Source organism: Rhamphochromis longiceps, linkage group LG9, assembly GCF_057381845.1.
Source record: "Rhamphochromis longiceps isolate RC_006_pf linkage group LG9, R_longiceps_female_GT1.1, whole genome shotgun sequence".
Taxonomy (NCBI): domain Eukaryota; kingdom Metazoa; phylum Chordata; class Actinopteri; order Cichliformes; family Cichlidae; genus Rhamphochromis; species Rhamphochromis longiceps.
Genome location: NC_140565.1, coordinates 1899755 through 1923089, shown reverse-complemented (window position 1 = coordinate 1923089; position 23335 = coordinate 1899755). Strand labels below are relative to the sequence as shown.

General features: G+C 45.3%; 1 long non-coding RNA gene across 1 annotated transcript; it reads right to left on the bottom strand.

The window, feature by feature from the left end:
• Positions 1–5490: 5490 nt before the first annotated feature.
• LOC146661510 (uncharacterized) lies at positions 5491–21047 on the bottom strand. The gene is made up of 2 exons (XR_014913222.1): positions 20941–21047; positions 5491–6958 (listed from the first exon to the last, which is right to left on the bottom strand). It is a non-coding gene; the product is annotated as an uncharacterized LOC146661510 (long non-coding RNA).
• Between the last annotated feature and the right edge of the window lie 2288 nt (positions 21048–23335).

Below are 23335 nucleotides of genomic sequence, written 5' to 3'. Positions count from 1 at the left end.
GGTGAGTGCTGAGTGTTTGTATATGTGTGCATGAGGGTGGGAATGCATGTTTGTGTCTGTGTGTGCCTGTTTGTCTATGTGTACTGTATATGTCAGGTCGGGTCTTACACTCCACCTCTCTGGGAACTCTAGCCCTCCAAAGGCCTATCTCCCTTCACCACACTCCCTGCCGGTAACTGATGCCCTCAGGGGTCAGTGCGTTGGTTGTTCTTGGTGTCCAGGGCTGGGCGCTCAGGTGTGTACCAGCTCACTCTCGGTGACTACTTGGCGGGGCCTGGTGCCTGTTGCTCGGCCCCTCTGGCTTCTGCTCCGTGGCTACTGGGTGACCCCTCATCTGGAGCTCTCCTCAGCTCTTCCCAGGAGGGTGGCACGGATGCCCCCCCCCCCGGTGGTCCTCCTTGGGCTCTCGCACTCTGGAGCCTCTGGATGTCTGGAGCCTGGATCTCCTGCATGCCTGCTTCATGCCCTGGGGGACAGGGCTATGGCTCTCTATATCCTGTAGCAGACCATTACATGGGGAAACCTTTTGAATACAAGCGCACTGATCCACACAGGTGTGCACACGGGTGTTCACTGTTCATAGACTTAAACTACACCTCTATTGGCTGCTTTTAGTATTTACCGCTGTTTACACTTAGCTAGATTAACTTGATGGTGTTGTGCTTAGTATATTGCTCTGTTTTTTGTTTTTTTTTTGCTTGTTTTCTCTTCTTTTTCTCTCAACAGGTGATCCAGGAGATTCTTTTTCCTTCTTTCTCTTTTTAAGTGCCCTTTCTCACTGTCCCTCTTCCCTTCTGTTTTTCTTTTCCTTCGTCTTTCTTTCTCCCTTTCCGATCCCTCAGTCATGTCTGTCCCGTCTGTAACAACTGAAAATAAAATAAAATAAATAATAACAACAAAGTTTGATCAAATGGACCAATACGGCAAGGCCGTGATGATCCATTTGGCAAAGTCAATCCATTGGGTATCCTTGTTGGTCTTCAGACAACAATTCTGACAGCTAAAGAACCAAATGGGACAGGCAAAAAAAAGAAAGAAAAAAGAATGACATTTTATGACTTCTCTGTGAATTTTATTTAATTTGTAAGATGATGTGCATGAATATACACATGCAAAATTGTCATCAGATTCAAGAAATCTGTGCACTGGCTAATTGTATTATTACCATTGTGTTAAACAAATTTGAATCTTTCTGAAATGGCAAATTAATGATTATTATCTGCAATCTGTAAAATCTTATACCCCATTTCATTATCCAAGGCAACACATTTACCTCAAGAAACACTTCAGTTGTAAGAGAAAAGCCTGTAAACTTAAGCAAAAAACATCTCAATAAACTGAAATAATATTTACTGCCCTATTAGGCAGTAAAATATTGTTACCGTGTCACTGGCACCGGACCCTAATCGATGATGTGGAGCATGCCGGCGTTAACTGGGATTCAGGACTCAGCTGTACAGCTCCACATAAAGGTTAAAGATCACTGTGTAAAGACCGGCCCACCACGGTGCACAAATGACATGGTTTCAGTTTTATGGCTTACCACAAGCACCAGAGACCACACCCCTGCCACACTCACTCTTTCACGTTTTGGACCAAGAACACAGATAGTTTGAAGAAGGAGTCATATCTTGTAATGTTTTTCATGAAATTGAATTTCTTATTTAATTTAATTAATCTATGTTCCTGATCTCACATAATATGTTCAGGACATGAGAAATATATGCAATATTGCCAAAAGTTGTCTTTCGCCCACCCACTGATCAAATTCAACTGTTCCCATCACTTCCATGGCCACAGGTGTATACAGTCAAACACTAGGACATTTTGGACAGTTTCATGCTGTCCACTTTGTAGGAAAATTAGGGGGATGGCCCCTTCCTGTTCTAACGTTCGTGAGCACAACTTCAAAAAGCATGAAAGAACTTGACTGACCTGCACAGTCCTGATCTCAACCCACAGCTTTGGGATGAAAAACAGCAGGCCTTCTTGCCCAACATCGGTGTCTGACCTCACTAAAGCACTTCTGTAAGAATGGTCAAAAATTTCAATAAAAACACTCCTAAACCTTCTAAACAGCTTTAGCTCTTTCTTGGGCCCATCCAGGAATATGAAATGCCAAATATATTTTGGCATTTCGCTCAGATTGAATTAAAAAAAAAAGGTTTTAGAGTTTTAGAGCGAATTAAAAAAAAAATAGACACTGGAATACAGTGCACATCTCACAGTGGTTTTTATCTGTGATGTTCTGAAAGCTTCTGGCAACCCTCGTTGGGTCTCAGCCATGCCAGTTAAGAAACACATCACCTCTCACAAGCTGTTATGTCTGCCTGAATCTCGTTATCTCCACACAAAGGGACCTTGGATAACAAGAGCATACTTCCCTTAATGATATATCTCCATGGAGATAACTGGAAATCACCTAGAAAGCATGACTGCAGTGTAGAGCCAGGAGGATAATTTAAGGCCATTTCATGTCCACACAATCACACAACTGCACTGAAGCTCTTGTGACCAAAGTGTCTCAGGGTTTTGCGTTCTTGGAAGGTCACTAAAGTGAGTGACCACACATACATCTGTGTCTCTCCATTCTCTTGTCTTGCAGGTAATAACCATACATTTTACAGTTCAGACAGAAAAAACTGAGACTATTTGTGCAAGCCTCTCTCATCTAATCTGTTGGCTTAAACTAAAATGTAGACTGCAGAAATAAATTGGTGTGTTTACCGTTCACTAGCATTTCCCCTTTTACTGTAACTCCCAATCTCTCTAATGTAAAACATGTTCAGCTGCCCTGAGAGGTTACCAGAAAACTAGGAAGAAAGCCTCAGCTGTGTCAGTGTCCAGAACAAATAAATGTCCTCCTAATCTATGGATATGGGTTTTTGTAACCTCAATACATATACTTTGTTTGCCTACAAAGTGTGAATGTTTCCTTTTTTGTTTAAATTAAACTTACAGCCAAATCATTATGATTGCTGTATACAGAATCCAAAAATGGTTCAGGAGGCTGGCTGCAGGGCCAGCACCAGCAACGGAGCTGATCTGGAGGCCTTCTGAATGGCCACTAATGCTCCACTGGGGACTGACGGAGGTGATGGGACAACTCATTGAGTTTCAGGTGGCTGGCTGTAGCGTGGCTTGGCAGGTAGCTGGTGGCGGTGAAGATCCTATGGTAGCTTGGCAGCTTGGCAGCTGGCCAGCCATGGCGCGGCTTAGCACAGACCACTGGCTTGGGCGGAGCAGGATCAGACGGCGATGCACTGGCTGAACATGAAGAAACCTCTGGCAGAGATGAAGCAGGACCAGATGGTGCGGAAACCTCTGGCAGAAAGGAAGCAGGACCAGGTGGTGTGGAAACCTCTGGTGGAACATGAGCTTACTGGGGCTGCACAGGGCTCACAGCAGACTCTGGATGCTACAGCTGGAGCTCATGTTGAGGGCTGGCCATTCTCTCTCTGGGAACAGGTATGGGTGCTGGGACTGGCCAAACACCACCTATCCACACTTGAGGAATAATTATGGGTGCAGGGACGGTTTGGATCCTGGCCCCACTTACTCTAGGAACAGGGACAGAAGTAGGAACTAGCTGGACAACAGCCACCCCCACTCAAGGAACAGGTAAAGGTGTATGACTGGACTGGGTCTCTGGTGCCCTTGCCCTGGGAACTGGAACTTCCACAATGTAGCCAGCAATCATTTTTTTAAGCTCACCTTCAGATGCTTTCTGTGCTGCTGAAGTACAATCAGGTTTTCATTTCATTTATTTATTCATTTCAGGCCCAACAAAATACATATATTGAACATAAAGTGCACAAAACAAAAAACAAAAATTACCCGAAAAGGAGTGGGACGAAAGAAAACTTATTAAATCCCACCCCTATACTCACTCATCAACAAAAAAAACAATAAACTTCCCACAGCTACGCCCATCGTTACAACCAAACAAACCATCAAACCATCAACAGCCCCAGGCACATGCAAGCATCTCAACGGCAGCTCGCAAACAACAATTAGAACCATTGTAACTAAATACAGAATATATAATAATTATAAATTACCACAGGTAACAGGCAATAATAATTACATAGTGACAAGCACACATACATATACATACATACATATATATCTACACACACATGTACATATATGTACATTGTTGAAATCACCCAATTCTTTGAATCTTTGGGCTGAAGGAAGGACAATACTCGGTGTATTTATGCTCAATCAACAATCATTTATTTCCATACAATTCAACAATCAGAGCATTACAACGTCCGGACGGGAGAGATGCCTGCAGAGGGTCAACAGCATGTCTCAAAATGGTAGCAACTTTCACAGACTTTTATAGCTAGTAACAGCCCCCCTCCTTGTCATAAAAGCTGCATCTTCACATGTTTTTCTAATTCTTAGCGAGCCTGGCTCCTGACCTTGCCTCCCTGTCTTTCTGTGTGAAGTAGGAAGGGGGGTAAGGAATGTGGTTTTATCTCTTCTGCCCAGACACCTAGTCCCCTGCTTACAGCCTTCTTCACATGATTCAGCAATAAAACATTTCAAGAAAACAGTGTAAGACATTCACAGCTGATCAAGGATACAGAGTAATGCACACTTTATCTAATGAACTACAAAATGATTATGTTTCTTTTATTCAAGAGTATAATACAGACTAAACTACATACATAGCACACCATCAGAACTAAAGGATAATATATGGCCTACAGCTGTTAACCTAATTTACTACATTGACTACTGGTCATAAAATGGCATATGTTTAACTACTAGTCTCAACAATCCCCCTTTGATCTCTTTTTTTAAAAAGAGATCACTTACAACACGCATTCCAGGGTCACAAGGTCCATGTCTCTCCACTCCTCAGGCTCATCCTTTAACAGAGGCATCATGACCCCCCGGCCCTCCGGCCCTGAGGCTACGGCCCTGTCAATAAGACGAACTACTAGTGCTCTGAGGCAAGGGACCAAACAACAACCACATGTGGTTAGGATTGCAGTGAGACCATGATTGACATAACAAAACCTTTCCATTGCCCAAAAACAGAAGTCATCCATTCCTCCAGCGGATTTTCAATACCTGAATGTTCATGCATATTATGGGCCAGAGTTCGTAGCCCCTCCAGTGCTCGAGTTACAGAGCCATCCGGAGCCGTATTATTGGGAATAAAAGTACAACACATTTGTCCAAACATTTCGCAAACCCCTCCTTTTTCAGCAAGAACCATATCCAGCGCCATCCGGTTCTGCACTGCCATCAGAGAGGTTGGACCTACTTGTTCCGCTAACCCCTGAATCGCATCACGGGTCAAATTTGACAGTCGGAGAACGTTATAATGCACATAGTTAATTCTATCTACGTTTTTGTTGGGGGTGACGGGAAACAAGGCAGAAAGTACTGGGATGTTCTCAAAACCGGCTGCTATCTGATCTACTAATTTAAACTCATTTGGGACGCCACGCGGAACACCGATAGAATCTATATATGTGGGTGAATTAACAGTTAAATCAAACGACCAAGAAGATCCTTTAGGCCACCCCTGACGTCTGCGCCTAGGTGGTCGTCGCGCATTCCCCTCTACCCCCTTGGATTTACCCTTACCCCCTATTATCAGCAGAGGCGCTCCTAGTCTGACCATGGCACAAACACCAACCGCTTCATTTGGTATCCGCACATGCAGACTCCCACCACCACAATAATAGTACAAACCGGCTCGAGCCCAAGTCCCCACAACCGTGGCGCCCGCACGCGCGCCCTCCCCTCTTCCTGGAAATGTGACCTCACACCAATCAGCCGGGATCTCTCCAGCATCATACTCCTGTGCTCCGGGATCATCTGCAGTAAAATTAAAACAAGTGTAATTAGCTTTCCTAGGTGTGAACGGTCCGGGAATGGTGTTTATATCTATTGGGGGAAATAAAGCAGACAATGGCGCACATTTTCCTGAAGATACTGCTCTCCGAGTAAGTCGGAGCATGCAATCAAAACCCCATGGGTCCTCTGGATGCAGAGGTGCCGGTTCAGTAAATAAACGTGGGCGTGCTGTAGCGCATGCCACACAATCAGACACCTTTTGCTCTTTTGCATTTTCAATCAGCCAGTCCAACCACAGGTTGCTGTCCACATACCCTGTGGCACGAGACATCAGCTGTCGGGGTTTCCACTTTGTGTAGTCCATTTTTGTTACCTTAGACACGGAAGGGGGGGCTTCGCTTGATGCGGTGTTGCTGCTGGATAAATTACAGCTTGATGCGATGTTGCTGCTGGGTAAATTACAGGGAGGGTCTTTAAAGTTTATCTTTATCACGCCCCTCGGGTCGTTCCCAAATACATCTACACCTAACACTAAATAAAACACTTTATCTTCTTTCCTGTACCGCTGCGGTGTAACCTGCCACCCACCAATAGACATTGTAAGTGGATTTTGAGTGTTACTGAAATCACGCTGAATCGCAAACCCTTCCCATCGGCCCCGTGTATCCCATCCTGGGAGGGTGTAACCGGTCACCATTTCCCACTCCTCACACGGGCTGTACCCCATGGTGGTGGGTTTACCTATAAGACAAGCATTCGTGAATCTTATGTCATGACATGTCCACACTTCGTACCCGCGCCAACTAGTCTGATCCTCCCCACACTTTATCACGGAACACAGATCAAAAGTGAAGGCTGTGGTGGATCCTCTAATGTAATCCACCTCTATGCCTCCATAATACTCCAAACAAGGATCTGGTTTCTCACCTACATTGCGCTCAGATCTGGTCGCCTCAGGGTCTGCGAGAGGAAGAGGAGGTGGATGAGTTCTGTAACTGGGCAACTCACACAACAGAAAAACAGTAGTTAGCACACCAATAGTGATCATGGCTAACACTCCCATCAGTTTCCAGTTCTCCAGAAACTTTATTTTTGCATTAGACTTTCCCTCCCCCATTTCAGTGCTCGCTAATAGCTTCTAGACTAGAGCTTAGGCCTAAGGCACTTTTAACTTTAATTTTACTGCAGCTAACAATATCTTTTCGTCGGGTGATTCTCGACTTCTTTCTTCAACCTCCGGGGTGGACTACCCTTTGGTCGTTGCACAGATCAGGGGATTATTCTGCCCCTTCTATACTAAGATCTGTGTTTTTTGGGGTCACAGCCGTGTCCCCCTTTTTCGCCAAGAGCCTCTCCGACCGCCTAGGCTCCTCTGCCGCCGCACACTGGCTCCAGTGGTACCAAGTGTCGCCTTTGCCCCTCAGCTGGACCGCGTGAGAGGTTCGAGTGGTCACCTCGAAAGGTCCCGTCCACCTGGGCTCGTCCCACTTTCGCTTATACACCTTCAGCCACACCCACTTCGCCTCTGGCGTGGTCACCTCCTTTCCGGTTGGGTCTCCCACCTGCGCAGTGAAACTAGAGACAAGAGCTTTTAGTGCTTTAAACTGTTTCACATGTTCAGACACGTTTACCTCCTCTCTTAATTCTTTTACACCTGCTGCAGGGCCTGGAAATTGTCTTCCTGTCAGCAGCTCATATGGAGTGAACCCAGTGCGCTGATTAATGGCGCACCTTACACTCATTAGGGCTATGGGAAGAGCATCAACCCAATTCATATTTGTCTGTGCACAGATTTTTTCCAATTTGTTTTTAAGATTTTGGTTCATTCTCTCCACTTTCCCCTGAGATTGTGGATGGTAAACTGTACCATATCTATGTTGCAACCCCAACATACATTCCACTTCAGCGAGATCTCGATTTTTAAAGTGAGTGCCATTATCTGATCTTACCTTCTCTGGGAATCCATGCCAGGGGACATAATAATTCACCAGACATTTGATCATTTTTTTACTATCCTCTCTGCGCGTTGGCCAGGCCTCTGGCCAGCCAGTCAGCGCATCCACACACACCAACAGATATCTAGACCCTCGAACAGTAGTTATCATGTCAGTGTAATCAATCACAATTTCCTGGCCTGGTCTTTCTGGCAAAGGAAACTTACCCATTTCTGGTTTCACGGTGGGCTTCGGATTGTATTGTCCACAAATCAGGCAGGTTCTCACGTGTTCCCTTACCAGGTTTTTCATGTAGGGATGCCACCAATGACACAAATCCCTTTCCATCTGGGCCACTCCCACAATCCTTCCGATTGTACGGCCCCTCTTTCCTGCCACACCGCCTTTTCCTCGGGTGAGGCTCCTCCTTGCGCCTTTTCGATGTCCTCTCGCTGTTGGGCTGGCAGGTCTCCCCATTCCATACCCATACTTACCATTTGTTTTCCTTCCTTATAGCCTGCCGCCCGTTTTGCTTCCTCGTCGGCTGCTCTGTTTCCTTTTGCCACCCAAGTGTCAGACTCGTCATGCCCTTTACACTTTATGATAGCGACCTCCAGAGGTTCTTTCAGAGCGTCCTCCAGCTGTCTCATCTCCTCCTCATGTTTGATCGGTTTATTTGTGGCTGTTCTGAATCCAGCCCTCCTCCATTGCCCCAGCTCCACATGTGCTGCTCCAAACACATATGCTGAGTCTGTATAAATGTTAACTCTTTTTCCTTTCCCTAATCTCAGAGCTTCTATTACTGCAATAAGCTCTGCTCTCTGCGCTGACTGAGACCCTTCCAATGTTCCTGATTTCTCCACCAGCAGCTGGTCTCCAACTCCTTTCACCACTGCATAACCTGTTTTCAATCCTTCACTCGGATCCCTAAAACAACATCCATCTGTAAAATAATCATCTGCCTCACTCACCGGTTCTGCTCTCAAATCAGACCTTACTTTCTCTTCAACCTCTACTATTTGTGCACAGTCATGAGGTGTCCCCCCCCCCCCCCCCCCCATTTGATCTGCCATGTTAATCCCTTCATGTGTGAAGGTCAAGTTTGGAGACTCCAGAATCTTAGTCAGTCTCTGTTGTCTCAGTGGGGTCATTGTAAATGCCTGTGAGTTCACATAGGCCACCACACTGTGTGTTGTGAGCACTTTCAGTGGGTGCCCTCTCACAATGTGAGCCACTTTCTGAATTATTTTTGCTACCCCTGCTGCATGTTGTGTGCACATGGGGTGTCTTTTTTCTGTGTTATCCAGGCCAATGCTGATATACATCAGCACCTGTCTCCTTCCCCCTTTTTTCTGAAACAACACACCATTTACTGCTCCATTTGTTTCAGAAACATCAACTGAGAAATCAGAGTTATAATCGGGGATTGCCAAATCTGCTGCACGAGACAGGGCCTGTTTTAGTTCAATGAACCGCATTTCAGCTTCAGTGGTCCAGTTCAGATTAGCTGTGAGGTCTCTCATGCCGTGTTCTTTCACCAAATCCCTCAGGGGTTTGGTTTTGCCCACATAGTCAGGAATGTAGTGTCTACTGTAACCTGTGAGCCCAAGAAATGACAACATTTCCTTAACTGTACGTGGCTGGGGGTGTGACATAATTGTTTCCCTCTGGGACGCCAACATGCCCACCGTCTGCATCGCCACCACACGACCTAGAAATGTAACTTCAGTTCTGACAAGTTGGAGTTTTTCTCTACTTACTTTAAAACCTGTTTTAGCCAGCTGACGAAGCACAGTCATTGTCGCTTGAAAACAAGCATCAGCTGTTTTAGCGGCAATCAGCAAATCGTCCACATATTGGATCAGTGTGCATCCTTCAGGTAATACACATGGAGAAAGAGCATTTTTAAGTACCTGATTGAAAATCCCAGGTGAAAGGGCAAAGCCCTGCGGCAGCCGTGTGTAACGCAGCTGCTGGCCCCTGTAAGTAAATGAAAAAATATCTCTTAAAGATGGATGCAGAGGGAGACAAAAGAAAGCATTTGCCAAATCTATGCATGTGAACCACCGCTGATCTGGAGATAAATTAGTCAGAGCTGTGTAGGGGTTTGGTACAGGTACTGTTGGTGTCTTAAGGACAGCGTTTATTGCCCTAAGGTCATGTGCCATGCGATACTTGCCCGTGCCTGATTTTTCAACTGGGAGGATCGGAGTATTCCATGCAGAGGAAGACGACTCCAACACACCCACCTGCAGGAGCCCTGAAATTGTTTCTGCAATCCCATTATCTGCCTCTGGACTGTGTCTGTATTGTGAACGCCAAATAGGGGTGTCATCCTTTAACTCAAATGTGATGGGTGAACAAAATGTTAAACCCACATCAGTGGGACCTTTAGACCACAGAGTGTCTGGGAGTTCTGTTAAGCCTTTAACAGCTTCCTCGTGATCAGATTTCTCCCTGCCATGTGTTCGTTTTAAAAGTTTGTGTTCTAACATACTCTGATCAGTGGCGGTCACAGAAATTCGATATGTTTTACAACTGGGTGAGTATGAGACATCAGTGAGTTGTGTTTGTTGCCAATCTGTGGCCCTTGTGGCTGTTCTCACCATTGGGCCTAAATCTTTTGCTTGATGACCCTCATGTACTGCCAAGGACACATGGGGAACCGCTTCATCCCCCATTCTATACCAACTCATTTTATCTTCAGGGAGTGGAACAAACGCTGCCACTCCAGCTGAACCAACATAAATGTCCTGAGAGTTAAGCTCCCAAGTTGTCTCATCTAAACACTCATTAAATATTTCCTCAAACCACTCAGTGTGCCGACCATTGTCCACGCCCCCTTCTGGCCGAACGTGGCATGTAGGTATTGTACTGCTGAGGCGGGTCAGGGCACTCTCGAACCCAATGTCCAGTCTGACCACAGTTGAAACACGCAGTCCCTGGCACATATGGACCTCCTCTAAGCGCACCCCTTTGTCTGCCCATGCCGCCGCCTCCTCCCCGCTGACCACCACGTGAACCCCAATTTCCTCTACCGACCCCACGGCCACCCCAATTTGTGCCTCGCGCAGGTCCCTGTGTGTCTACTGGCAATACATTAGGATCAACATCTGTCCCCATTTGCTGGTAACCTTGAGCTACCATTACTTTAGCTATTTTTTCATTCTTTTTCTTTTCATTTGCTTTTACCCTCGCTTCACCCAGCTGTAATTTCAACAATTGCTCTTTCATGTTATCTGTATCCTCACTTTTAGCCATAACCTCATCATGAGCTTTCTGCAGGCGATGCACCAGATGTTTCTCCCACACGTGAGACTCCGCCCCCTCCATGTCGGGATTATCAGTCATGGCCACTCTGACCTGTTCGGGCACACCTTTTAACACAGCTTCTCTTTTTTTTTTTTTTTTTTTTTTTGGCCTGTCCCGTTTGGCTCTTTTGCCATCAGAATTGTTGTCTAAAGGCAAAGAAAGATGCCCAACGGATTTACTTTACCAAACTGACCATCCCAGCCTTGCCGTAATGGTCCATTTGATTCACCTTTTATTGTTTATTTTATTTTCACTTACTGAATACGGGACAGACTTGACTGGGGGAAAGAAGGGGAGAAAGAAAGAGGGAAAGAGAAACAGCTGAGAAGAGGGACGGGGGAGAAGGGCAAAAGACAAAAACCAACAGAACGGGCAGAGAAAAAAAATGCATATATCAATCACCTGGATCACCTGCTGAGAAAGAAAAAAGAAAGCAAGCAGAAGAGAACAAGAGTAATAGAATAAACAACATCACAATGATATATGGGAATATGACAGTAAATACTAAATGTTAAACATTATTGTGCAGCACATAAGATCAACAGAACACAGTGTGCTTTGAGGTAGGAGCCAAAAAGGGTGTAGTTTGTGGGTGTGATCACCCGTGTGTACACCTGTGAGCATGGACGCGCTTGTTTTTTGTTTTTTTTTAAAAGGTTCCTTCATGTAATAATCTGCTAGAGGGTGTGGGGGGGGCCACAGCCCCGTCCTCCAGGGCGTGAAGCAGGTGTGGAGGAGATCAAAACTCCAGACATCCAGAGGCCCCCAGAACACAAGAGACCAAGGAAGACCAACAGAGGGGCAGCTGCGCCACTGTCCCGGAAAGAGCTGAGGGGAGTCCCAGATGAGGGCTCACTCAGCAGCCGCGGAGCAGAAGCCAGGGGGAGTTGCAGTGACGCGCCCGTGAGCTCCGCCGGCAGCCAGCTGCGCCTGAGTGACCGAGCCCCAGGCCGAGAGGCCGGGGGCACCCCACCTCCGAAGTGGCCCGAGCGAGCCCCAGGCTCCAGGCCCCGATAAGCGGCCGCCAAGGAGTGAGCCGGTGTGTACCTGGACGCCCATCCCCGGACACAAAGAACCACCAACGCACCGATGTCTGAGGGGGTCCGCCACTGGCAGGGGAAGTGGTGGTAGGGGGAGATAGGCCTCCAAACCTTGGAGGGCCTGAGATGTCCCCAGAGAGGTGGCGCCTGACACCCAACCTGACATATAGACACAGACATACAGGCACACACAGATACAAACATCCATTCCCACCCTCATGCTCTCATATGCACTTACTCCACACTCAACCAACGTGGAGACAGACATAAAGAGACGTTGTACACACGATCACACTCCCCAAGCGTACTCTACAAACCGGGTCTAGGTGCCCCCGCCCCTGGAGGGGGGAACTGCACCCAGACCCAGGTGGTGTTTCCCTTTTCCCTGCGGTGGGGGGAGGCAGACCGCCCCGACTCCGCAGCAGCAGGAAGGCTCCACACTCCAGACCGCAGTCGGACGGCCAACTCCTCCTCCTAGTCCTAGCCCCCCTGCTCCAGCAGGTCACAGAGAAAAAAGAAAAAAAACACAGCTTCTCTAAACCACAATTGTTGCATCTCCTCTCTACCAGGATGCTGGCCAGTGCTAAGGGCCCACGTAGCTTTAACCTGTTCTATGTACTCCCTTGGAGTTTGATCAGGCTTCCACAACAACTTCAAAATCTTAGCAGCATTCGGAGTGGGATATTTTTCACGTAATGCATGTGATATTTCATTCACAACACGGCAAAACGGGTTGCTATCAACCATCAATGCTGTACCTGCTATCTTTTCTATGTCATCCAGTGCTGTGCCTTTGACACATCTGGCAACCACAGCTCTGAAATCACCCAGGGCCAGTTGAACACCTGTTGTTGCTCTGTCAAACTCTCTCAACCACCCCGCACCTCCATCTGTAATAGGAGGTAATAACTCAATCAATGCAGTTACATCTCCCACCCCGTATGGCTTGTATTTCATGTGACCCCCAGCGGTCACCACCAGGGGGAATGTCCCCGGCAGAGCCTATCTTCCTGGCTCCGACGCATCATGGGGTGTGGTTTGTTGGCAGGTTTGGGCTTGACTACTCTGCCTCTTCCTGATTTTTCTCTAGCTGCTCTATTGTGAAAGGCCCCTCCTAGCTCCGGCCCTGCATCTAATTTCTGCTTTTCCCAGACACTTACTGGCGTATTATCATCCAGTGTGCCGGATAGCCAGCCCTCGTATGCGTCCCCATCAGGCCCGCACACCTCACCTTTCTCAACCTGTGGTGCAACAACTACTCCACTTCCTGCCTCATCATCAGAAATTTGATGACGCTGCTCTAGAGTCATTATAGCTGTTTCAAGCAGCCGCACAGCCCGCTCTTCTTCAGTCTCTTCCTGCTGGGGAGACTGTTTCATGGGCGGTGACTGCACTCCGCCACAAGCTCCCTCCTCATTAACAAAAGTGGAGCTTTGCTTTATTCTTTCACTCTTCGGGGCTGGAGTAGGTCGTTTGGGCTAAAGGGTAAAGGGGGGCGGGGGCCTGATAGGGAGGGGGAAAGCCAGTGAGCGATGACTTCACCGGAGAAGCCGGCAGCATCAGCTTCTCAGGCTCCTCCCTTCTCTCCCTCATCCAGTGCTCCACCCCCTGGCATGTCACAGCCCACCTCGTTACACGGGCTTTCTCCTCCTGCACCTCCTTCAACTCCTGTCTGACCCTTCGCTTCCCCCAAAATGAGACCTCCTCTAACTGTTTACTAAGCTCATGTTCTTTTTTCTGGAGCTTCTGTGCTATTCCCAGAAGCACTTTTGCCAACGACCCTCTTGATTCTCCTCTCACTCCTTCATTATCACACAACTCCTTAATTTTTGTTGTCACAGCTGCAACCTTTGATTTTTTCTCTGGCACGTCTGCAGGTCGCATGACCTTCAGCGCCCGCAACAACTCCTTCACCTGCTCTTCAGAAGTTTTCCACTCACCCTGCATTTCTCCTCTTTCTATGTCAGATTTAAGACCCGACATATTCACACCACCACACACCTCCTACACTCTCTCTCCCTTTTTTTTTTTCCTAAAATGCTTACACCACAGAGTAATACACCCAGTTATGCCCGTCTATCTCTATGTGGCTCCAAATTCCCTCTTTATTTAATTTCACACTCGTCAGGGGACAGGCACACAACAATTTCAACCACTGAAACGAGGAATTCAACCTTTTTATTTCTTTACTAATCTAGACTCAACCTTTGTTCGCAAAATGTGTCTTGTTCTAGTCCGGAATAAATGTGAACACTGCGGTTCCAGTGTTATTCCAGTGTTCCAGTGTTATTCCGTAGCTAAGCGGGAGTCCTCAGTTCCCAAGTCACCACCTCGGCATTTAACCTGCCTGCACGTCTACAGACAGGGGGGTTGCCAAACCATGAACAAAATTAGTTTCCACAGGTACACTAGACATCAACCTTTGATCCTAAAATGTGTCTTTGCTCTAATGTCCTCCTATTCAAACACATCAACCGTCACTGTCACTGTGTTCACGTTTCACACTCACAAAAAACACACTCAGAGCGTGCCTCACTTACACTCAAAACAACACCCAGAGCGCGCTTTACACACAAAACAGCACCCAGAGCGCGCTTCGCAGCTTCGCACACCCACAATGAGACACACAGAAAGCGCTTTTCATCAGCAGAAGTTTGCACAGAAACCTCTGAGCTCAACTGTTAAAATTCTTCTGAAGCACAACCAAAGCCCAAATACCCCTGTCTCTGCGTTTATGACCGCCACAACGGGGCAAAATCGCATCATAAAAGTGATGCCTGCGTCCCCAGAAGTTATACCCGACACCATAAACCAGGTTTTGCTCTATGTACTTCTTGGCAAGTAAAATTTTACTTTATTTTATGACCGCAGCCCTCGAGGCAAAAACCGACACCACAAACCACTTCAAACCTCTATTCAATGTGCTGAGACCAGCAACCCCTCAGTGCTGCACTCACGGCCGCACCACCGGAACACGGCCGTATCATAAACCAAACCTACGGACGTGTTGCGCTTTCGCGTTGCCAGCGTTCAACCGCACCGTGAGCCAGCATCTGCTTTTCCTTAAATCAACTTCTATTTCATGGCCGCATCAACGATGACTCACCGACACCATAAACAAACTTCAAAACCTCGACTTCAATGTACTGAACTAATGGCTGCGTCTCCAAAAAAAATTCTAATGTATTATTACTACAGAAGCCAGTTTTAGACAAAATTAAATGTGGAAGGTAAAGTGGGCTGCAACTAGCTCAACGTAGTGTCTTATTAGTTTCTCGGTAGAAGCAGTTTATTTAACACACTGGAATTCAGCCTCAACTTATGTTGTTAGTATCTTGCGCCAAAAACCAGACACCGACAAATTTACTGTGAAAATACATGTGACTCAGCGAACAGATTAATTTGGAAAGCCCAATATGCACATTTGGTATAATACAACAGGCTGTGCTTACCTTTTTGTTGTTAGACCGGTCTTCCGTTCGCCTCGCCCCACGATCTCACCAAAGGCCAAATCTGCACCTCCTCAGCACGCCAAAGATCCGGGTCACACGGCACCAAGTTGTTGAAATCACCCAATTCTTTGAATCTTTGGGCTGAAGGAAGGACAATACTCGGTGTATTTATGCTCAATCAACAATCATTTATTTCCATACAATTCAACAATCAGAGCATTACAACGTCCGGAAGGGAGAGATGCCTGCAGAGGGTCAACAGCATGTCTCAAAATGGTAGCAACTTTCACAGACTTTTATAGCTAGTAACAGCCCCCCTCCTTGTCATAAAAGCTGCATCTTCACATGTTTTTCTAATTCTTAGCGAGCCTGGCTCCTGACCTTGCCTCCCTGTCTTTCTGTGTGAAGTAGGAAGGGGGGTAAGGAATGTGGTTTTATCTCTTCTGCCCAGACACCTAGTCCCCTGCTTACAGCCTTCTTCACATGATTCAGCAATAAAACATTTCAAGAAAACAGTGTAAGACATTCACAGCTGATCAAGGATACAGAGTAATGCACACTTTATCTAATGAACTACAAAATGATTATGTTTCTTTTATTCAAGAGTATAATACAGACTAAACTACATACATAGCACACCATCAGAACTAAAGGATAATATATGGCCTACAGCTGTTAACCTAATTTACTACATTGACTACTGGTCATAAAATGGCATATGTTTAACTACTAGTCTCAACAACATATATACGCACACACTTTTTTTTTTTTTTTGGAATCATACCAGCAATGGTAAGAGAACAGACATTACAGAGCACACTAAAACATCATTGAGTATACTGTGACCAGACCAACTGTTTGTAGAGGAATTTAAATCTATGAATATTTTTGCATTGTTCCAGTTGTAAACTCAGACTGTTCCAGATTTTCACACCACATACAGACACACAAAAACCTTTACGGGTTGTTCGAGTTCTGGGTAATTTGAATTCCCGAAGCCTCTCACATTATAAACCCTTTCTCGAATTTCAAATATAATTTGTAAATTTGTAGGTAGAAGTTCATTAAAGGCTTTGTATAAGATTATAGATGTATTGCAATTAACCAGATCCTGGAATTTAAGTAACTTTGCCTGAAGAAAGAATTTGTGAGTATGATCTAGATAACCAGCCTTGTGAATAATACGCAGTGCTCGTTTCTGTACTGTGACTAATGGATTAGTTGTATTTTTATATGTGTTTCCCCATACTTCCACACAATATGTAAGATATGGAAGAACCAGGGTACAGTACAGAGTACGAAGTGCATCTTTATCAAGGTATGGTTTCACTTTGTTCAAAACTGCGACCATAAGTTCCTGTCATATTGTAAGTCCAAATCACAACAGTATTTGACCCAAGGCGCTCTATGTTGTAAGGTAAACTACAATAATACAATACATACCAAATTTCCTCAGTCTCCTCAGGAAATACAGCCACTGCTGAGCCTTCTTAACCAGCTGTGTGGTGTTCAGTGACCAGGTGAGGTCCTCAGAGATGTAGATGCCCAGGTACCTAAAGCTGATCACCCTCTCCACTTAAAGGCCCCGGACAAACAGTGGCTGGTGAGGCCTCCTCTTCTTCCTCGTATCCACTATCATCTCCTTTGTCTTGTCAGTGTTGAAGGTGAGGTTTTTGTCCTCACACCATGACACCAGACTGGCCACCTCTCCCCTGTAAGCTGTTTCATCCCCTCCAGTGATGTGACCGATCACTGCAGTGTCATCCGCGAACTTCAAAATGATGTTATCTATGTTGGAGGTGACACAGTCGTGGGTGAATAAGGTGTAGAGGATGGGGTTGAGGACACAACCTTGTGGGATGCCAGTGTTAGTAATAATGCACGCTGAAGTCCTGTTGCCGATCTTGACGGACTGGGGCCTGCCAGTCAAAGAGTCCTGTAGCCAGTCACATAGGGTGGGGTGAAGGCCGAGTGTTGCCAGCTTGTGAGTGAGTTTGTGTGGGATGACAGTATTGAAGGCGGTGGTGTAATCAACAAAAAGTACCCTGATGTATGAGTCTTTGTTTTCCAGGTGGGAGAGTGAATAGTGAAGGGGAGCAGCGATGGTGTCTGACGTGGACCCATTGGGCCGGTAGGCGTACTGCAAGGGGTCCAGAGTGTCTGTGATGTTGCTCTGGATGTAGGCCAGCACCACTCTCTCAAAACACTTCGCAATGATTGGAGTGAGTGCAACTGGTCTATAGTCGTTCAGACAGGTGGCTGGACTTCTCTTGGGTAGAGGGATGATGGTTGTGGTCTTAAATCATGTGGGGACAGTGTTCTGGCCGAGGGAGAAGTTGAAGATGGAGGTAAGAACCTCCACCAGCTCATTGGCACATGCTTTAAGGGCCCATCCCGGGATGTTGTCTGGTCCTGCTGCCTTACAGGGCTTGATCCTCCTCAGGGATTTATGCACCTGGTCTATTGAGACTGCTGGCAGGGGTAGGGGTTGGTTGGCCTGGGGGATTCTGGCAGGTCCGGGTGATCTGGGGGGTCTGGAGGGTCTGGGAGGCCTGGAGGGTCTGGGAGGTCTCGTAGCAGGTGTAGAATGCATTGAGATCATCCAGAAGACCTGCAGAGCTGATGATTCTGGTGCTGGTGGTGGCCCTATACTCTGTGATGTCCTGAAGGCCTTGCCACATCCGCCATCCAGCTTCTCTTTGTGCTGCCTCTTAGCCACTGTGATGGCTTTCCTCAGTCCATACTTCGCAGCTTTGTCCGTCTCATTCCCTGATCTAAATGCGAGAGACCGAGTACGCAGCATGTGTCGTATCTGACTGGTGATCTAGGGCTTCTGGTTGGGGAACTTTCTGACTTGTGTGGTGGGCACAATATTGTCAACACAGGTGCTGATGTACCCAGTCACATATTCAGCGTCGTCCTGTATTTTGACAGAGCAGTTCTCCTTAGTGGCTGCAGTTTGAAACACGTCCCAGTCTGTTTGGGCAAAGCAGTCCTGTAGGATGCTCTCAGTCTCTGGGGTCCAGAGTTTAACAGGTTTGAGGACAAGGTTCGATTGTTTCAGTTTCTGAGGTGTCTAGAGGTCTAGAGGTGACTGGGCGTTTGCCCTGGCTGCACCAGAGTTGTGGAATAACCTTCAGATTGCGATCCGGGCGTCCGATTCTATCCAATCTTTTAAATCACGGCTAAAAACCTATTTGTTTAATCTTGCTTTTCCTGCTTGTTAATGCTCGTACCTGACTCTTAGACTTACTCTATTTTTCTTTATACATATTTTTTATGGCTTGTGCTTTTACTATGTTTTTTACTTGATATGCATTTTATACTACCTCTGTGTATTAGTGGCAATGAGCTGTGAGTATATTTGATACTTTGCTGAGGCCTTATAATACTCATGTTACTTTTCCGTCTTTTATGTTAAGCACTTTGGTATACCGCTGGTTTTTAAATGTGCTCTATAGATAAAGTTTGTATTGTATTGCATTGTATTGTCTTATCTTGTCGAGTTTGTTTTTCAGAGACCTCATATTGGCTAACAAGAGGCTGGGTTGCGGTGGTCAGGTGGCCCGAGCTTTAGCCTAGTATGGAGCCCCCCTCTTGCCTCGCTTACGTCGCCATCTCCGAAGTGCTCTCCTGGGGTCAGCTGACTCATATTGAGCCAGGTTCTTTTATTCTTCTGACCGGACAGAGAAGACACAGACTCAGAGTGGTCAAAATATTTATAATCATTTTATTCAATCATTACCTTACGGAAGAGAGATGTGCACGGTGCTAATCATCTGCAGATCTGAAGCATTACAGGCCCGCTGTGTATAATATAGTCTGCTCCCTCCTCCCCTAGAAAACGGTCACTTTATCTATTTTAATTCTATATATCTGCTACATTGCTGCAAAAACATCTGCACCCTAGTTCCTCATGTCTAGTTTTTACGTTCCGAAGGTCATTTCCTGTTGTTCTCTTTTTAGCAGCACAAACGCAGGCGATGCTCTCTGCAACTCTGCACAAAGCTTCCTGTTCTGCACAGTTTTCAGTCTTGCTAAACAATCTAATGACCTATGACACAGTTTATAACTCAAAGGTGGCTTTTAATATACTGGCCTGTCATTGAATAAATAAAACAAAATACACAGCGAATAAGCGCTAGAAAATATACTTTCCTAACACTCACTTGGGCTTGGTGTTTCAGGGCCTTCCTGGTAGTGGTGGTGGCGGTGGCTACTGGGGCAAACAACTTGAAGCTCTGGTGGAAGGGTGAAATGCGGTGGGAAGGTATAGTACAGAGGATTGAGTTACCGATGTCAAGTAGTGCCTGTTATGGGTATGTTAACAGTGCACTGCACTCATCCAGTGCAAGCAGAGCAAAAAGTAAACAATAATAAACAACAAGTCGGAGCCCATCGAGGCGGACATGTTTGCTTGCTCCGCTCTCAGATGCCATGTTTTCAGAAAAACAACAACAAAACAAAACAAAACAGAAAACCTAGTGTTGAAATCTCCCAATTCTTTGAATCTTTGGGCTGAAGGAAGGACAATACTCGGTGTATAAATGCTCAATCAACAATCATTTATTTCCATAGAATTCAACACTTATGAGCATTTAAGCCATCATGATGGGGAGAGCTGCATGCAGAGGGTCACAGCAAGTCTCAAAATGGTGACGGGTTGCTCAGCTTTTTATAGTCTCTAGTGGCCCCCATCTAGTCGTAAAAGCCAAAACATCACATTCTTTCTCTGTTACAGCGCCTAAGTTATGACCTCGGCAGTTGTCTCTCTGCTTTTCTGTAAGGTGGGGGTATGGAATGTGGTCTGTCTATCTCCCCTGTCTTAGACACAGAGTCTCCTGCTTACAATCTTCTCTTCATGATTCAACAATTAAGCATGTAATACATTCACAGCAGATCAAGGATACAGAGTGATGCACATTTATCTAATAAACTAATAAGTGAATATGTTCTGTTAACTCAAAAGTATAACGAGAACTAAACTACATACAGCTCACACACTCTATATTAAAGGGTATAATATGATCTACAGCAGTATTCTAATTCAACTACTTTGATTACATATATAAGGTAACATATAATAACAGAATAATATCACAATTCCCCCTTTGATCTCTTTTCTTCAAAGAGATCACTTACAACATACACTCCAGCATTGCAAGGTCCAGTTCTTCTTGGTCCTGAGGCCCTCTGTCCCCCTTTAACGGGTGGACCATATGTGGGATGACCTCTGTGTTCACGCAGTTCAGATGCAAGCAAGGTTAGATTTACAACCATAACAGCAGTTACAGATGACACTCCCATCACTCCCCAATTCTCCCACAGCTTTATTTTGGTGCTCCAGTTTTCCACCCCCTTTTTAATGCCCCCTTATACCTTTCAAACGTACTTAGACTAGAACCTCTGTCTAAGGAGCTTTTAACCTTTATTTTTATTGCTGCAGCTACCAGTGTCTTCCAGTTGGGTGATTCTCAGCTTCTTTCTTCGACCTCCGGGGTTAGACCACCCTTTAGTCATTGCACAGTTCTGGGGATTATTCTGCCCCGATTTCAAACAAGGATCTGTGTGTTTTGGGGTCACCGGCGTGTCCCCCTTTTTGCCAAGAGCCTCTTGAACCTCGTTGGTCTGGTGTTCCTGGTTTTCGCCAACCCCTTCATGGTTATTGCTGTGTTTGTGGGATCCATGTTCTCCAGGAGCCCAAACGCCATGACACTTGACCCCAGTTGCTGTCTCGGCAGTCCCTACATCTGTCCCTGCTGTGAAGGGTCCTCACATCTCCGTGTCCCCGTCTGGTGTCTGTTCCTTTCTCTGCAAGAGACAGAAAACCAAAACACCTCTCTCCCTAGCCTTGATAATCTAATATTGTTATCCATTGTTGTTCTAATGATTCAAATTTGGTTTAAAATATTATGTTCAGGACTCTCTGACCCAGGGACTTATTCTAATCATGATCTATGTGTGTGTAAAAGAAATCAAAAATTAATGAACCATTTCTAAGTGTAACACCTTATATGCTTAAGTTTTGCCATACCTAAATTATTAAACACAGAAATAACGTCATAAGATGTTCATAAAACCATTGTTTGGTGTTCGGACTCAACTTCCCCCTTTTTGACACACTCCCATGTGTCAATTCATTTCGAGCTAGACAATTAAAATACAAGGTTAGTGACATCATATCTCAGAAAGTATCAGAAATTCTTCTCTCGAGTACCGTTGCTCCAGCCTTGTCATCCCAGAGGATCCTCAATCCCGGAAATTTCCCTTCTCCTCATGTAATAAAGTCTGTCATCCTTCCATGCCCTGGTAACTGGTCCATCCAGAGCTGTAACATTTTGAAATGTACATACAACAAGCCAAACCACACCTTTGTCACACCAACCCTTTTCTGCCCTGAAGATGTCCAACGCCATCTTAGTCTGGACCAGGGTTGTAATAATTTTGCAATTTTCATTAGTTTTTATTTTTATTTAGCTTCGATTTCAGATTTTCAATTTTATATCAGTTTTAATCAGTTTTTACCAATTGTTTGCTAGTTTAGTTTATTTTTTAATTAGTTTCAGTTATAGTTCTAGTTGTGTCTGCAATAATTAAGTGTAGCAAAATCCCAGTCCCATCATATCAGTCATGCTCTTGTGCTTATCCTTGGGTATTGTGACTATCAACTCTTCCAGCACCGGGTGCTCCTAAGTTTGGTTCAAGTGAATTTATAAACTTTGTGAAGTGAATTGACTCCTCTGCACACTGGAATAAACATAATCCACATGATCCACATTTTACTGCGTGTTATTTCACCATCTTATTGATTCAAATGCTCCATCCTTATGTGGTTTGCGACATTATGTTTATCCACTCTGTCTCTAAATGTTTGAATAATTTTCAAATTTTCGGGTCAAATTTTAAGAATTTGACCATAAGTGAAAGTTATGGTGTCATCACCCCCTTCGGGGCTTACCTTTCCCAGTTTTGATGATATTCCTCCCTATTCTTTGCAAATACTTTGGTGGCGAGAAACTGTTGGTGTGGTCAAGTGGGTGCTGTAAAAACAAACGCTCAGGACAGAACAGTTATCAGTCATGTACTTCATACAAAATTAGCATATATTGAATTTCATATTGATCCTCTGAGTGTAATGGTACATTTTAATTTGAATTTATCCAAACTAAACACAATAGGTTTTTCTTTCTCTACTTTGCTCTTGTTCTTTTGCAGTACCACATCCTATCACATGTCCCTGTTGATTATATTCTACTTTTAATAACTTACTATTTCAAGCGAGAACCTAAATCACGTGGCCCAATGTTTATTATTGCATATCTCTATTTCGAATGTGGCAAGTCATTCATAGGTATTGTTAAAGTTTTGGCGATTTTCCTCTATAAAATTTAATTGACTTTTTACAGTGGCCTGCTATGGTTAATAGTAACATATTCCAGTCATGAGTGATATCAATAGTTTTCCTCCGCTGTAGCATTTGGCATTCCCAATAATATAACATGATACCTTAATCAAAACACAGCTAATATAGCACAGTTTTCTTAATGCAAACATCAGTAACTCAGCATTACCAACCCAAGAGTTAAGTCTGCAGTTCCACACTCTCATGTGAAGCCACAGTCTCCTCCTCCAGTCTCTCTTATCCTCCTGCTCCTGAAAAAACAAAACAAAGCGAAGCATCCACCCTTCTCTTGCCGGCTGGGTGAATTGTTTATTGGCATTTACTAATCCTAAAGTGGGTGCAGTCATTGTCTCAGTATCAAGTCAGTCAAAA